At 39.5% G+C, this 17,469-nt stretch overlaps 1 long non-coding RNA gene across 1 annotated transcript; it reads left to right on the forward strand.

The window, feature by feature from the left end:
* Window positions 1-2,577: 2,577 nt before the first annotated feature.
* Window positions 2,578-11,595, forward strand: LOC116877433. The gene is made up of 2 exons (XR_004384648.1): window positions 2,578-2,645; window positions 11,131-11,595. It is a non-coding gene; the product is annotated as an uncharacterized LOC116877433 (long non-coding RNA).
* Window positions 11,596-17,469: the final 5,874 nt, after the last annotated feature.

Genomic DNA, 17,469 nt, shown 5'->3' on the forward strand with positions numbered 1-17,469 from the left:
AATATTATTACTATTGGAAAAGCCGGGTTCTGGTCCAATATACTTTCAATGCTACTGAAAATCATTTTGTGTCATCCACAGAAAGCCTTCACATATTTGATCAATGAAATGAGAAACTGGTTTCCAAACTGGTTTTCAGTCCTAATCCTGTTTTCCATGAAAAATAGTTTGTACTTTAAAGAGCTCAGGATGATAATGCCTTTGGAAAAATTCAATTCCATGGCTGGCTTGTTATTATAGATACAAACCATCTTAGATGTCAGCTACAAGCTCAAGCATCTTATTCCTCTCTCTGGCTTATGGAGCAAGGAAATAATAATAAAAGCATCTCCCCTGATCTTATAACCTGAGCTCTGACTAGCCATGAATATGATTCCCAGCACTATAAATAGTCTTATGAATCTTGCCTTCCTAAAAGACTGAACTTTTCCACTTTCTTAGATATTAGCAATAAAAGTACCATGTATAAATGTCCTTAAGATTTGGGCAAGGCTGTCACAAGATTCAAAATATGCAGTCCCTATGGACGGTTAAAGGCAGTGAAGCAATCCCAGGAGTGCCCAAGGAATAAAGAGGAAAGGCTCAGAATAATAGGGGTAAGGCAGAATCAAGAAAATATCCCGGGTTTTTAAATGTGTGATTTTTGTTGTACAGGCAGTTTCTAATAGAGTAATTCAAACCAAAGTGTTTTTTGATCTTTGGTTCTCCTTAGGGAAACATGCACAGCAGCAAAGATCATAGAAAAGGCAATGGGCAGGGGGCTTGGATAAAAAAGGCTTCAATCCCGGTTTCATTCTTCCTAGCACACAGACTTCGGCAATAAAAACAAACTGATAATAATAATAGCGAACAGTTAATGAAGCTTACAGGGAGCCAGACCCTGGTCAAGGTGTTGTAAGTGTATTAACTCATTTAATTCTATGATGTAGTGAAGTATTCAGAAGGATAGGTTCTGAGCTACAGTGCTCGATTCTTTCAAAACTTCCATTTACTAGCTATGTGATCCTGGACAAGCTGCTCTTCTGGAGAATCTTCATACAATGGCATCCACCTCCTGGACTGCTTATGAGAATTAGTGAGCTAATACTTAGGTTAAGCACAGAAAACAGTGTGTGTTTGGCACAAAGCAGACAATCAACGTTTGCTATTGTTACTCCCACTTAACATTTGGGGAACTGAGACACAGAAAGCCTATTTGCTGAAGATACGATGATTGATACCTAACAAATGAACCTGTAATATTTGGCCTTTGTAAATAATTGATACATGTTAGCTATTTTTCATCCTACAACAAAGAGGGTCACTGTGAAAACAACTCTCTAGTTATTCGAAATTGTGCTTTGTCTAAACTGAACACGAAGAGTTCCAAGTGTAGATTTCTAATACAAAACATTTAAGTAGCCGTCAATTATTATCTTACCCTTCTTCTTGCATTCCTGATCATAAATCCAAAGCACATCAATAAATTATGCAGACTGAATGGAGATCTACATTCTGCATTAACTATTATACTAAGGCACCTTTCCAGCAACAATTAGTGTACTGATCTATAAAATGGGCAACCCAAACTGACCCCCCACAACCCCCCAACAGCAGGGCACTTTCAGGGTGAATTCTCCACTCTCCAGATCCTGGCCTCTACTAGTTAGACAGCCTTAGTTACTTGACACTGAAAAGAGAACACAGCCATTTCTTTGGGACAAATTCCCCTTAACCAAGTTTATCACCAAAACCCACACACAAAACCAGAATGCCAAATGATTAATTACAAGGATATATAACACACCAAGCAGATCTGAGATTAGATCAGTTTATGGTTGTATTCACTCCCTGTGAACAATCTGCATGGAAACTGGATTATAATTAGAAGGTTACTTGATTAACACAGAACCAGTAAGAAGACGGATTATGCCATCTCCAGTGTACTCAGAACTGACGAGTTCATATTAGGGCTTGATGGGTCCAGTCCTTTGCTCTGCAGATGGCCCCTCCCAGACATAATTTAGTTTACCCTTCCTCTCAGGCTAGTTAATCCCCTTTCTGAAGGACTCATTCTTTCTTCATCTCTGAGAACAACTTCAAGCCTGTTATAGTCAAAGCCTTGGGGCCTAGAAGCTATCCTATCCTTTCAGGTAATCTGCCTCTTTTTATGTCTGTTTCACAATTTCACTCTCTTAGAAAGCAATTTCCTTTCCAAAGTTCAAAGCACATAGGCAGGTACCTCCCTATTTCTCCAAAATACTAGCATTAAGATAATTGCCTAGCACAAAATAAATCCTCCCAAAATGTAATGCCTTTCTTACGCCTCCTTCTCATAGGTCAGCAAGAGTTTTACCTCCCCGTGTGGCAGGTAAATGCTTTCATGGGTACCCAGACAGATCTAAGGGTCAGTTCTTTCATTGACTCATTTAACTTCTATTTACTGGGTGTCTATTACGTGCCAAGCACTGAGCAATGCACTGTGAGTCAACAGGATGTAAAAAAGATACAGACTCTGCCAGCCCAGATCTCTAAGCAATGTGAAACAGACACTAATCATTTACTGCAACCCCACCAGAGAAGGGTAAAGTACAAACCGAGAAAGTACCCTGGAAGGAAAAAAGAAATACCATCCTTTGAGAAGACCACTGAGTGGACCCAAGCAGGTGGGTTAAAAACCCTTTCCTGAAGAAACAAGATTTGGGTGGAGGTTGAAAGGACAGTAGTAGGCACTGATGGGGAGATCAGAGAGCTACCAGGAGGGTTTGGGGACAGAAAGAAAGTTTCAGATGAAGGAAACTTCACTGCAGAAGCCTTGAGGTTTTGGTGAGTAGAGAGCAGCATGGGACATGAGAGGAATCTAGAAAAGGTCAGAGATATCCAGAAGGCAATGAGGCACTGGGCAAAGCAATCATGAGACAGGTGGTACAGGTAGGAAGGACAGGTGGTCCTACTCAGGCCATGCAGGACGTTGCCAGCCAAAATACAGATTTTGATCTCTATCCTAGGGTGAAGAATTTTAGAGTCAGTTGGTGATTCCTGATCAGAGTTGCCCCTCTGAAGATCACTCTCCCTACAGAGTGGAAAATCAGTTGGAGGGGCTCTGAAGGAGGCTGGGGCATCAACAGAAGCTCAGGCAAGAGATGCTCATTCCTCAGTGATTAGCAGAGATGAAGAGAAATGGACAGGACTGAGATACTGCAAAAACAAACGTCCATTAACAGGCAAGAGGTAAGAAAAACTTGTCGCATTGTGTGGACATTACTACTCAGCAGTGAAAAGGAATATAGTCAATAATGGGACAGAAACTTAGAGGTGCAGTGAAAGGAAACTGACAAGAAAGGGACACAAGGGAACTCCTAGGGAGGAAATCTAAATCGTGTTGGTAACTACAAGGGCATACAAACTGTTCAAAATTCATCTAACATATGTTTAAATGGCTAAATTTTATTGTATGTAAAGTATATCTCAAAAGGCTTGATTTAAAAAAAAAATCAGTGCATCTCAACTATTAAGAACATAGATTTTGGACTCATGAATTTGACCCCTAGTTCTACCACTGATAAATGTGTCACTCTAGGAAAGTCAATAAAAGGGGGAAGGCAGATGGCTATTCTAAGTTTAGCAAATCACCCATTTGAGCACATTGTCAAATACAAAGGCAAGAGGGCCTCCGTTCAAATTTCATTCATTGCCCCAGTAAGAGCAATAGGTAAAGCAATAAACATTTCTTGAGTGTGTAGGAGTTAGGACAAATTGCGCCAAGATGTACCACTTTGGCAAGGGGATTATTTTGAGCTGAAAACAATCAAAGTCCAAAAGACACAAGAAGAAACTGTGGCCTTTCTCCTAACTGCCTAAAAGAATTTAGATAGAGGATCTGCTTCAGGGAGAGAGTTATGATCATAGATAACGATAGTATAATATGAACTGGCATGGTAGACAAGGAAGAACCTAGTAAGGCCTATTTGATCAAAGTCTTCTCTATGTCCCATTGCTTCTATATGGCCCAGCAAATGTTGGTTTACCAAACATTTAACTCTTTTTTTTTTTAAACCTTCCCACGAATTACTGTCCTTCCCTTTAAAGTCCTAGACCCATACCTCCTTCTCCTTAGTTGAGATACATATATACCTCATTTTGCCTGTCTTTAGAATTTCATGTTTATGTGGACTCCCCATATGTATGTAATTATATTTGATTTTCTCCTATTAATCTGTTACATGTCGATTTGATTCTTAGACCAACCAGAAGAATCTTGAAAGCTAAAGGAAAAGTTTTCCTCCTCAGTTAGTGCTTCCTATTCTTAGGCATGTGGTAGACCCTACAGATGTCTCATTTGGTCCTAATAAATACTCTAAGAGGTGGCCATTGTTCTTCTAGCTTTGAAATGTAGAAATCTACCAGGAAACAGTAGCTTGGCCAAAGTTATTTAGAGAGTGAACATAGAGCCCAAGGTCCTTGCAGGGGTGAGAGAATGCTATCTTAGACCCACCTTAAGTGATCTAGGAGCAAACCTGAGGGTCCTCACGGGAAATTTTCCAAAAGGCAGCACTTACACACAGGTGATCTAATCGATTATTTTAAATGCACACAATAGGAGTGCCTGGGTGGTTCAGTCGGTTGAATATCTGAGTCTTGAATTCGGCTCAGGTTGTGATCTCAGAGTTGTGAGATCAAGCCCCACATCAGGCTCTGTGCTCACTGGGGAGTCTGTTTGAGATTCTTACCCTCTCCTTCCAGCCTTCCCCCTGCTTCCTCTCTCTCTCTCTAAAGTAAATAAATAAATTTTTTTTAAAGAAATCAACTTTAAATGCACACAAATGAACACTTATTATTTTGCTTTTATTGTATTCATCATTAAGGTTACTATGTTAAGTCTATTCAGACTGCTGTAACAAAATATCACAGACTGGGTAACTTATGAACAACATAAATTTACCTCCCCCAGTACTGGAGGCTAGAAATCTGAGATCAGGGGGCCTGCATGGTCAGGTGAGAGCCCTCTTCCAAGTTGCAGACTTTTTCATAGATCCTGACAAGGTGGTGGGGGACAAGGGAGCTCTCTTCAGCATTAATCTCATTCACGACAACTCTGCTCTCACTACCTAACCACTTCCCCAAGACTCCACCTCCTCATACCATCACCAATGGGCTTTGAATAGTGACAGTGGTTTTCTGTTCGTGACAAATTAAATTTCCTTTCTAAAAATAAGTTTTCGTTTTTAAATAAATCAAATTAAAACTATGAAGGAACTGACAGGATGGACACTACTTAGATATCTCAAAATTGTCAAGAGGATTTGAAAACGACTGAAGTTGAGAAAGGCTGAGTCGGCCCAGTAGACAAAGGCTAGGGCCCCAAGATACCAGGAAGACGGGCCAGGGAGACAGAGAGGATGCGGGCTGCGGCTGCGGCAACCTTAGACAGACTGAGAAGAGAGTTTATATTCATGTCAGTGCTACCTTCCATTTGAGTGATGTCATGACAGCTAGGGGCAAAACCTGGGCCTTGGAGAAGGAATAAAAACGGGGAAGGAAAACTGGCAAGAGGGAGAAAAATCAGGGAAAGATAGGAAGAGAGCTAGAGCAAATGATACGGATAGGGTATCTATCAATGCCAGACCAGAAACCAGTGCTATTATTTTTCAACTCTAGCGAGGACAGCTTTGTAGGGAAAGCCAAAACAGCTCAAAGCTTTTCTTAGAATCTCTTTTCCTCTATGAACTAAGGAAAATCCAGCTGTAAAATGATCATTTTCAGAAACAAAAGAATTAAAATAATGAATCTTCTTGTACTTTCAACTTCACTCTGTTACTGTCACAGGTGGCTTTTGGAGATGAGACAAGAGACAATAGAATAATTATTTGTAGAAAAAAAACAACAATGCTCTGCAAATTTAAATCCATTGCCTCTTACATCAGGCATTGTATTTCTTAAGCAAAGTCTTTGCAGAGCACCTGGATGGCATACATGATATATTCTTCTTAAACCCAGGACTGATTTGTTTGTTTGTTTTCCTAGTCTCATATCAAAACTAATCCTTAGGGGATTTTAAAAATGGTTATGGAATTTATTCTATGCCATGTTTTCCTTCCTGTTTCTCTCAGCAGTTCTAGCATGTTCTAACTTAAGATTTGGTCAAATTAACTTCTAAGCAGAGCCCTTAAATTCTACTCTAATGCCTATACCACCATCAGCTCTCAAACACACACTGTCTGTGCCTAGGTTCTCAATAGAGATGTCCTAGAAGGTTCCTATATTCACCTTTGGAATGAAAGTTCTTATACTGCTATAGAAATTCATATATTCACCTAAAGAAGGATCAAGAGGAAGGGAAGTTAAAAAGCCTTTCTAGATCTGCAAATTAGTCTGAAGGATGGAAAGTCAGGAGAGCAGGGATAGAACAATGAGAGGTGGTCAGACGTCACAGTCAGACAAGGACCCTACCGGGAGAAAGAAGCAGATAACCCACACCCTACAGTGAAATCTCCAGGAGAAGAAAAAAGAGTTCACAAACCAGGAAACTGTAGCATCTGGAGAATGATGGTAGTTCTGGAGAATGCTTGATTCAAAATGGACACTGAATGAAGGTTTGCTGATTGAATCAGTAAATATATGAATGATTGCCCAAGCTAGAGGGCCCATGGTAGTCTCAAGAGAGAGAAAGTAGGAGCTGATCACCCAGAAGCTTATCCTTATGCTTCTCCAGTCTCAGTCAAAGATGTGTTGAAGACCAAAGGATACATCAGGTACCTTAGCCCCCTTGTTCAGACCTTTTAGATCAATATGGGACATGGCATCTCTCCTCCTACATTGTACAATAAAGACCATATAATCTCCAAGGACCTTCTAAGATTAAAGAATCTGAAACTCTCTAAGAAGAAGAGAGGTGAGAATGTGACATATGATAACTTCCATAAGAACTTCCATAAATTGGGATGCCTGGGTGGCTCAGGTCATGATCCCAGGGTCCTGGGATCAAGTCCCACATCAGGCTCCCTGCTGAGCAGGGAGCCTGCTTCTCCTTCTGCCTGCTGCTCCCCCTGTTTATGCTCTTTCTCTCTCTGACAAATAAAATGAATAAAATCTTAAAAAAAAAAAAAAAGAACTTCCATAAGTAAAAAATGCCCTAAGAATTGGTCTGGTTATTATCATAGCATCCATTGCTTAATGAAATATTTATTGAGAGGTTACTCCCCACCTTATGGTTGATGCAGGACACATGTTTGGTCCTAAACTGTGGTGTGCAGGCAGAAAAAAACTGGGCGAAGAGCCAGGAAACATGAATCTGAGCCTTGGCTCAGACACTCAGTGACTTTGAGAAAGGGCATTCCAAGTGGAAAATAACTTGTGAGCCATCCCAGAGAGATAAGAAACACCATATGAGTTCAAGAAATTTCAAGAAGCATGGTGTTCAACAAAAGTGTCAGGCAGGCACGGCAAGGTTTTCAGTTAATATGTAGTAAGTGCTCAGGAAATATTTGTTGAATGAATGAATGAAAAGTAAGCAGAAACAGATCACAGAAGACCTCATATTCATTCTATGCTCAAAACCTGGGTTTACCTTGTAGGTAGTAGAGAATCACCAGTGGGAGAGAACTTTACTCAGACTTAAGTTGTAACTGGGTGCTATGCTATACGGAAAATTAATGTAGGGGGAGCAAGAAATGAGACAGAAAGGCTAGCCAAAATAGGCAATGGTCCTAGAACGGGAGAAGAGCAAATGACTTGGAGAAATCAGAGCTAAAAGAGCCTTTGGCAAATGGTTAGATGAGGAGAGTTAAGTCTTAAGAAAACTTAAATCATGGGCTTTTAGGTGATAAGGTGCTTGATGGTAGCATTGATTTTTATAGAAAGTGCATGAAGAACAAATGTAGAAGGGAAACTGATAAGTTTGACTTTACATATGTTAAGTGGAACATCCAGGTGGAAATTAAGCATTTGAATTAATGAACATTAACATAATAAATACAACTTAAATAAACACTTATAGAGACTTTCTCATAAGCCAAGAGGTATGCTAAACTCCCTACATATGTGAATTCATTTAATCCTCACAACAGCCCCAGGCAGTAGGGAAGGAAAGTAAGATACAGAGAGTTTAAGTAATTTCCCAAAGTTCTCTAGCTGGTAAATGGCAGAGTCAGTCTCAAACTCAGAATGTCTGGCTCCAAATTCCACTTTCTCAACCGCTGTGCAATTGGACATGTATTTGCCCTTTAATGAGGGCCCAGAGCCCTCCCTCTATCTCTTCTTATCGAAACAGAACTCAAACATATAATCGAATTAGTCCCCCAACTGCCCTTATCCACAAGGAATATGTTCAAGACGCACCGTGTATGCCTGAAACCATGGGCAGTACCCTGTGTATGCAATGTTTTTTCCTATACATCTATACCTATCATGAAGTCTGTTTTATAAATTAGGCACAGTACGAGATTAACGACAATAACTAATAATAAAATAGAACGGTTAGAACAATATACTATAATAAAGTTATATGAATGTGATCTCTCTCTCTCCTAAAAAATACCTTATTGTACTATACTTACCCTTGTTCTTGAGATGATATAAGATGATAAAATGCCTACATGAGATGAAGGGAAGGGAATGACATAAGCATTGTAACACAGTGTTAAGCTACTACTGACCTTCTGACAATACATGAGAAAGACAATCATCTGCTTCCTGGACCACGGGTAACTGAAACCACATAAAGGAAGTCTGTGGTTAAGGAGGGACTACTGTAAAGGGATGATTTTATTTTTTTAAGCACACAAAATTTGAGAATTCCAACCATCAGACTGAATAGTATTATTGCTGGTGATTTCGCACAGTCAAATCTCAATCTACATTTTAATATACATCTGGTCTCCAAAGCAAACAAGATATGCTATTTTTGTATTCATTTGTCAAGTGATGCTTCTTTATATAATTTATTTGGAGAAAATTAAATAGCATCTGTCATTTGTTAAGTAGAGAAAAGATAAAATCGGTCTTTATATCTATTATAAATATTACAGAACATATTAAAATACATTTCAATAAAATCTTTAATCCTATACCTCTAAAATTGATTTTTTTAGCTTAAAATTACACTTTCTACTTACTTTGTAAAAATAATACAATGATTTTTTTTTTAACTCCTGGGATGGTTCATGAAATTATATATCACTATGAAATGGATTTGAGACTAAAAAGGTCAGAAAGAAAAAAAATTTTATAAATAAATAAAAAATTAAAAAGTCAATAACTACTGCTTGGCACCAAGGTATAATTTCTGCCACTTTAAGACATTTCAGAACCAAGAGACCTCCATGAACAACTACAATAAGAAAAAAAAAAAAATCTGAGACCTTTTCCATTCCAAGGTTTGTGGTGGAGGGTTCACTTTGGCTTGAATCCCTTATGGCACGACTAAGCACCACAGGCATACCACTTGCAACTTGGTGGACATGCTCACCTGACGAGCTTCTCTGTTAGAAGCTCCATGCTATTTTCATTTGGCTTTAATCCTTGACAGATCAAGACATAGCTCTCTTTGAAAAGCCAGGTTTAATAGAATGCACACAAGACACATTCTCAGAAATGGAAGAAAACACTTCCTTTCCTAGTTACCTAAGACTCTCGAACTTACTGTAACTTCAGCAGGGGCCAAAAGAAAGGTCTTGAACTTTGGTCCTTCCCTTTGTTTCCATGAATTTTCTCCCTCTTTCTGGCTATGGTAGAAGTTTTGTTTGTTTTTTTTTTTCTCCCTGAGATTCAGCCCTCAAAGAAAAGCAGAACTCATCCAGGGTAATGGAGTGATCTGAAGAGCTCATTTGTGACGACTGAACACTTGAAACATGGCTACAGTGACCAAGAAATTAAACTTTCAGTTGCATTTGATTTCAATTTATTTAACTTTAAAACTTAAACTGAATTTAGTTGTTGATGAATTTCTGAGTATGTCTGGAACAACTTGGGTTGTTCAATCTATTTTTTTTCAACTGTGAATCATTTGAAATCTAAATGCACAACAAGTATTTTCAATGAAAATTCAGTCTCCAAAATGAGATGTACTCTAGGGGTTAAATATACTCTAGATTTTGAAGGTTTAGTACAAAAAATGTAAAAGGTCTCATTAATAACTTTTTCATTATTAATTTTTTATGTTGATTACATATTGAAATGATAATATTTTGGTTATGATGGGCTCAATAATTTATATTATAAAAATAATTTCACACTTCTTTTACTTTTTAATGTGGCTACAAGAACATTTTTAAATTATTTATTTATTTTAGAGAGAGAAGCATGAGCAGGAGGGACAGAGGGAGAGGGAGAGAGAATCTCAAGCAGACTCCCCACTAAGTGTGGTACCTGACATGGGGCTAATCCCAGAACCCTGAGATCATGATCTGAGCTGAAACCAAGAGTCAGACATGTAACCCACTGCACTACCCAGGCACCCGTACTGGAACATTTTAAATTATATGTGTGGTTCACATTATTTCTACCCACTGGTGCTAGTCTACAGCATGGGCTTTGGTGTCAGAGAGAATCAGCTCTCCTCATTTGCTGATCATGTGACCTTAAGCAAGCTACTTAACGTCTTCAAGCCCGTGTTCACTCATCTGTAAACTGGGGGACATTTTACTCTTTTCTGAATAGGCCTGTAGTGAATCTAACATGAGGCAGTGAACAAAAACTTACCAGAGAGCCTGGCTCATAGCAAAATATTCTGTAAATGTTCACTGTTACTATTGTTGTTGTCATTTTTCGCCGACTATCATCCAAATGTTTAGCCAAAGAGTACATCAAAATAATAAATGTTAGTCACCTATGGTTGACTAGTATCTCATCAACAGATAAAGTAACCTCATTTTCCAAAATAAAAAGAGGGACTTAAGGTCAGATATAGGAGTTCTTTTCACATTTTTAGTTTTTTTCACATGAAAAATCTTATTTTTTTAGTTTATGGAATGCTTTTATTTAAAACAGTAAAAGTGCTTGAAACCCAGACTTCCCTAGAAAATCCAGGGCATGAGGTTTATGTGTAAAAAATATCAATGCACAATATCTCAAAAGCCCAAACTCAGCAGTCCTCCATTTAGATTCAGTTTTGAAGGCTAACGTTTTATTTACATCCATTTCTTTTTTGGCCAGGATTAAAAAGACCAAATAAATAATCTGGATATACATTAGGAACTTCTGCTTCCAGAAAGATGGAGACGTGCTTTTCCTTATTCTTCCTGCTAAGTAAAACTAAAAACTCTGGATCTTATATATAAAACAAACTCTGAGAGTTTTCAGAGTAAGATTCTGAAAGTTTTCAGAGTAAGACTCTGAAAGGTAGAAAGAAGAAGGACCACTAGGAATCTTGCTAAGATGCATAGTCAAACAACTGAAAACTAAAGACAAAAAAATCTTAAAAGCAGAAAGAAAGAAATGACACTTTACCTATAGGGGAAATAATGATTCTAGTAATAGCAAATTGCTCATCAGAAATCATGGCAGTCAAGGAAGTAGCCCAACATCCTTCTGCCAACCCAGAATTCTGTATCCAGTTCAAAATAAAAAAGAAAACAGGAGTGGCTACATTAATATCATATAAAGTAAACTTCAGAGCAAGGAAAATTATCAGAGATGAAGACATTATTACATAATTATAAAAAGAGTCAATCCACCAAGAAGACATAATTACCCTAAATGCGTATGCAACAGAGTGACCAGATGAATGAAGCAAAACCTGATAGAACTGGAAGAATAGGCAAATCCAGAATTATAGCTGCAGACTTCAATACCCTGTTCTCTGAACAACTAATGGAACAACTAGGCACAAAATCATCAAGGATACAGAAGAACGCAGTAACACTATTATCCAACAGAAACCAATTGACATTTATAGACTAATCCATCCAATAATAGCAGAGCACATGCATAGAGCATATACTCAAAGAGGCCATATCCTGAGTCATAAAACCTACCTTGACAAATGTAAAAGAATTGAAATTCACAGTGTGTTCTTGAACCACATGCAGTCAAATTAGAAACCAATAACAGAAAGATAACGGGAAAATCTCCAAACACTTGGGAACCAAACAATACATTTCCAAAGACCCTATGGGTCATAAGGAAGTTTCAAGGGAAATGGTTTTAAAATACATTCAACTGAATGAAATGAAAATTCACTATATCAAAATTTGTGGAAGACAGTCAATGCAGTGCTAAGGGGAAATCTGTAGCACTTATAGTAACATTAATAAAAATGAAAAGTCTCAAATCAACCACCTAACTTCCCACCTTGAGACATTTTTTTTTAAAGCAAAATAAACCCAAAGAAAGCAGAAGAAGGAAATAACAAAGAAAAGAACAGGAGTCAATAAAAATGAAAACAAAAATAGAAAAAAAAAATTCCCTGGAATAAAACGCTGACTCCTTTAAAAGATCAACCGACAAAACTCTAGCAATGCTGATGAAGAATAAAATGAGAAGGAAAAAAAAAAAACCAAATTACCAATATCAGGAATGAAATGGGATATTGCTACAGACACTGTGGACATCAAAGTAATAACAGAATGTTGCAAACAATTCTACATACACAAATTTGAGGACCTAGATGAGACGGACCAATCCTACAAAAAGCACACACTACCACAATTCATCCAGTATGAAATCAATCATTTCATTAGCCCTGTAACTATTAAAGAAATTGTATTTATAATTTTAAAACTGCTGAAAAGAAATCTCCAAACTCAGATGGTTTCACTGGAGAATTCTATCAAACATTTAAAGAAAAATTAACACCAAGTCACACAATCTCCTCAAAAAAAAAAAAAAAAGAATAGCGGACGAAAGAATAAATCAATCCTTCATTCATTTAACTTGTCCTCTTTGCTCCACTGCAGCTACCTCCTTTTACTTCTGGAACATACGAGCCACCTTCCCCACTTAGAAGAACAAATCGCCTGGGTGGCTCAGTGGGTTGAGGCCTCTGCCCAGGGTCCTGGGATCGAGCCCCGTGTCGCCGGGCTCTCTGCTCAGCAGGGAGCCTGCCTCTCTGCCTGCTTGCAATCTCTTGTTTGTTGAATAAATAAATAAAATCTTAAAAAAAAAAAATAAGAAAAAGAAGAACCAATCCATGCTGCTGCCTTAGCTCAGGGTGCTTCTCCATCGTGTTCCCTTTCATGCTCCCAGATTCATGCCCATTCACCCCCGATATCTCAGCTCATATAGCTCATGTGTTATTTCCTCAGGGAAGTCCAGAGTGGGGGGAGGGTCCTGCCTTATGCACACACAGCCCCTGCTATGTTTTCTCTCTGTGGCACTTACTGCAAATTTTGTTCACTATTTGCAATGAATTATCTAAGATCTCCAAGGCTTCTTCAACTAGTCTAGGCTGTACACTATAAACTGTATGAGGACAGGATACCAGACTCCTTCATTCACTCTCTATCTATGGCTTGGAGCCCAGTCCCTGGGATCCCGACAGCAGCAGGCCAGTATTTATTAAGCAAATATTCAGTCAAGGTCCTGCAGAGAAACAGAACCAATAGGATGTGTGTGCACAGACAGACAGACAGACACACACATACTCTTACCTATCTAGGGTGCGGGTGGGGGGGGTTGATAAGGAATTGGCACAGGTGATCAGGAAGACTGATAAATCCCAAGATCTGCAGAGTGAGTCAGCAAGCTGGAGACCCAGGAAAGCCAATGGTACAGTTCTAGTGCAAGTCAGAAGGCCAGCAGACCCAATACCTGGATAGAGCGGATGTTTAGTTCAAGTCTGAAGGCAGAACAAAGCCAATGTCCCAATCCAAAGGCAGTGAGGCAGGCAGAACTCTTTCTTCTTCAAAGGGTCAGCCTTTTTGTTCTATTCAGGCCTTTAGCAGATTGGATGAGGCCCACTGACATTAAGACAGATAAACTGACTGGTCTACCAATTTAAATGTTAATTTCATCGAAAATAAAAACATCTCTCACAGAAACATCCAGAATAATGTTTGACCAACTATCTGGGCACCCTGTGGCCCAGTTAAGTTGACATACAATTAGCTATCACATTGAGTTAATAATAACTGAATAATGGGGAAAACAAAAAAGGTTTGTTTGTGCAATTAATCTATCAAGTGTCATAGATTATCGCCAAAGTTTACTTTTTTCTTTTGGCTGAAAAGTATACAGCATCTAATTCATCAGTGAACTCAGTCATTAGCAGGGCTGGGGTCTTGAAAGATAACTATCACTAAGTATTTATCTTTGTGTCTATTAGCTCTATCCTTCCAACAACTTTGTAAGGCTAAGAAAGGTTATATAACATGTCCAAGACCACACAGCCAGATATTGGCAAAGATATGACCGGGGTGTCTGAGTGCCTCAGTCAGTTAAGTGTCTGCCTTTGGCTCAGGTCATGATGCCAGGGTGCTGGGATCGAGCCCCAAGTTGGGCTCCCTGATCAACGGGGGGAGTCTTCTTCTCCCCCTCCCTCTGCTGCTCTCCCTGCTTGTGCTCTAATAAAACAAAATAAAATAAAATGACAGAAACCTAAATTTGTCTACATAGCTCAAAATTTTATGACTCATAAGAGCTTCCCATTAAGAAAACACAAACAATACAATTTCCCAAAACTGAACAACAATGTGTAGCTCAGCCATTTTTTGAGCAAGTTATTTAACCTTCTCAGGATCCAGTTTCCTCATGTGTTAGAAAAGAGTAAAAGCACCCCCCCTTTAAGGAGTTGATGGAGGATTAATGGAGCTGTAGAATTTAGCATGCTACCTAGACATCACAGATGCTCAGTAAATGTTAACTTGTAATATCTATCGCTTGATTTCCATTGGCTCTTACTGGCATCTGCTCTTGCAGGCTTCCAAACTCCTGTAAAATCCTTTGGGAATATTTCTGCTCACATGTGTTCAAAATTCAGTCCACTAGCCACAACTGCCTCATGGCACCTGCAGTCCTCTTCCTCTCCATCATGGATGGCCCCCAACACACCACGTCGCTATACACACGTACACATATTCCACCCTTCATAAAACAGTCCCTTATGCTCCAGGAGTCCCCCAGGACCTGACCAGGGATCATTATCTGACCTTTTCCCTTTCTTCCTCCTCTGAGCAGACCCTTTCAACCCAAGCAACCCTTGGAGGGTGAGGAGCAAGGAGAAAGGGGCAGGGCTTGCTTCTCGAGGAAGACTGTCTCTTCTCCACAGTATATTCTTGTCCTAGATTAACTGACCATGCAAGCATGGGTTTATTTCTGGGCTTTATATTTTATTCCATTAATCTATGTGTTTATTTTTGTGCCAAAATTGTGTGTATTTTAAATTTGAAAAAAAAATTGTGGGAACCTAGCCTCTTATCTTTGGGGGAAAAATTCCAAATTGGCTTCTCCTGAGTTGATCTTGATAAATGTTCTGCTTTCCATACATGGCAGGGCAGGTGCTGGGGCCTGTTTTTCCAGCCATGGTGACAGATTTGCAATGGTTATCCACATCCTATCACCTGTTCCAAGGGCAGGTCAAGAGAACATTTTTTACTATGACTGGCCAGGTTAGAGTACAGGTTGAGACCAGGAAGCAACGGAAAACAGACCGAACAATAAGGAGGTTGAACCTTTGGCCTTTCTCAACAGGGCCCTTGGACTCAGACTTTCACCTCTACCATATGGCCACACTGCGTGTGGTTGGCAGTCAATTCAAACACAATGACCAAAACTTCAGGTTAACCAATTGAGTGTCCTCATTGCTGCTTTGTTCCAATGGATTTCAAAACAATTTCAATTCTTATACTCATCTCAATGTGAAAATAAGAATTTATCTCTTAACAACTATCCATGAAAAATAAAACAACAGCTATATTTAAGGGAAAGCATTGCTGGCAGATTGGGCTCCCTAGAAAACAGAATCAGAGATGGAGAATTACATGCAAGAGGTTTATTGGGGAATGATCTAGGTATCAACACCTGTGTGGAAACAAAGCGGTCCACTGAGGCAAAAGGATAAACTGAGCTGCAGGGCAGTCACAGCAAAGACCTCAACTGATCCCTTTGGGAGTTCTGGAGCCGGGATGGCCCTGGAGAGATATCCCGAAATAAGGCAAGGAGGCTGAAACTTTCTACCCCCACATTAGCCAGTCATGGGATTTTGACTGCTCCTAGGAAATGGTAATGATCTTGAACTATGTGGCTTTTCTTCACCAGCACTGGGGGAGTAGGAGGACACAGGTGTGAGCTGTCAGCCAGTCACTCTCCAGCTGCAGTCCTGAAGTGGGCATCTGGGCAGCATACCCCAGTGCCGACCACAATGAGAATTACATATCTTTTCACTCTCTCCATGGAAATGTCTATGTACACCTAGCAGACAATAAAGACGACTTCCTAAACGAAGAGTGGACCATTAAAAAAAGAAAGAAAAAAAAATCATGAACCATGGAACTTTTTACCAGAGGTAAGATATCATGTAACTGCTAAGACAGTGCAGCATCTTAAACTCAGCACAAAACTGATCCCAGCTTCCCCTCTGCCCCAAATTAAAAACAGCTCAGCCCTGAATCTCATGCAAGTTACCCACTGCCTCCGCTCCTACCCAGCCCTCAACAGTACTTTCACAAATGCTAATGACTGCAAAGTGAAATGCATTTCATACAAGAGAACCTACTACACTTGTTCCGTATGACTTCTGCATATTAGCTTTTATATGACTGCCAATGGATGGAATGAACAGAGGAAGAAAAATTTTATATGGAAATCTTTTTTTGTTTGTTTTTTGGGGGGTGGGTGGGGGAAGAGTGCATGAGTGCATGGGTGAGCAGGGGAAGGGGCAGAGGGAGAGGGAGAAAGAGAATCCCAAGCTAGATCTATGCCCAGCACGGAGCCCAACACAAGATCCGATCTCAACACAAGATCATGATCTGAGCCAAAATCAAGAGTTTGAGGCTTAACCGACTGAGCCACTCAGGTGCCCCTGTATGGAAATCTTTATGACAGACGAATGGTCTATTATTTGGGTCTGTCTTTTCAGCAGAGCTTACGGGTCAAATTGTTGTTTTATCATGACATCTTCATGCTTTGTGCAAGCTAGAGACTCTCCCGAAGGATTATCCAATGGAAGAAAGAAATTGTTAGGACCTGGAAGAACTTCTGCATCTCATACTGAATGTTAAGAAACCAGGTGTCTCTTCATTTACAACGAGGAGAGTCAGCCTTCTATTCAGTTACGGTACGATCATTTTAAATGACATTTTAAAATATATATAGTGTAAATTTGGAGGGTGAGGAGCAGGGAGAAAGGAGTAGGGCTTGCTTCTCACAAGCAGTTTCCAAAGGTGGACAGATAAAATGTTGACCTGTCAACATGTCAACCCCAGGGTAGTGACTTCAGAGAAAGCTGTGGGGAAAGCAAGTTCTGTATGTACATCTGTCTATCTGATGTGACATCAATGGTCACACCCTCGACAAGGTGCTGGATGGCAGAACCTATTTGAGGTGTTTTCTCAAATT

This window comes from Lontra canadensis, unplaced genomic scaffold (genome assembly GCF_010015895.1).
Source record: "Lontra canadensis isolate GAN:19392208 unplaced genomic scaffold, GSC_riverotter_1.0 scaffold52, whole genome shotgun sequence".
NCBI classification, from domain to species: Eukaryota; Metazoa; Chordata; class Mammalia; order Carnivora; family Mustelidae; genus Lontra; species Lontra canadensis.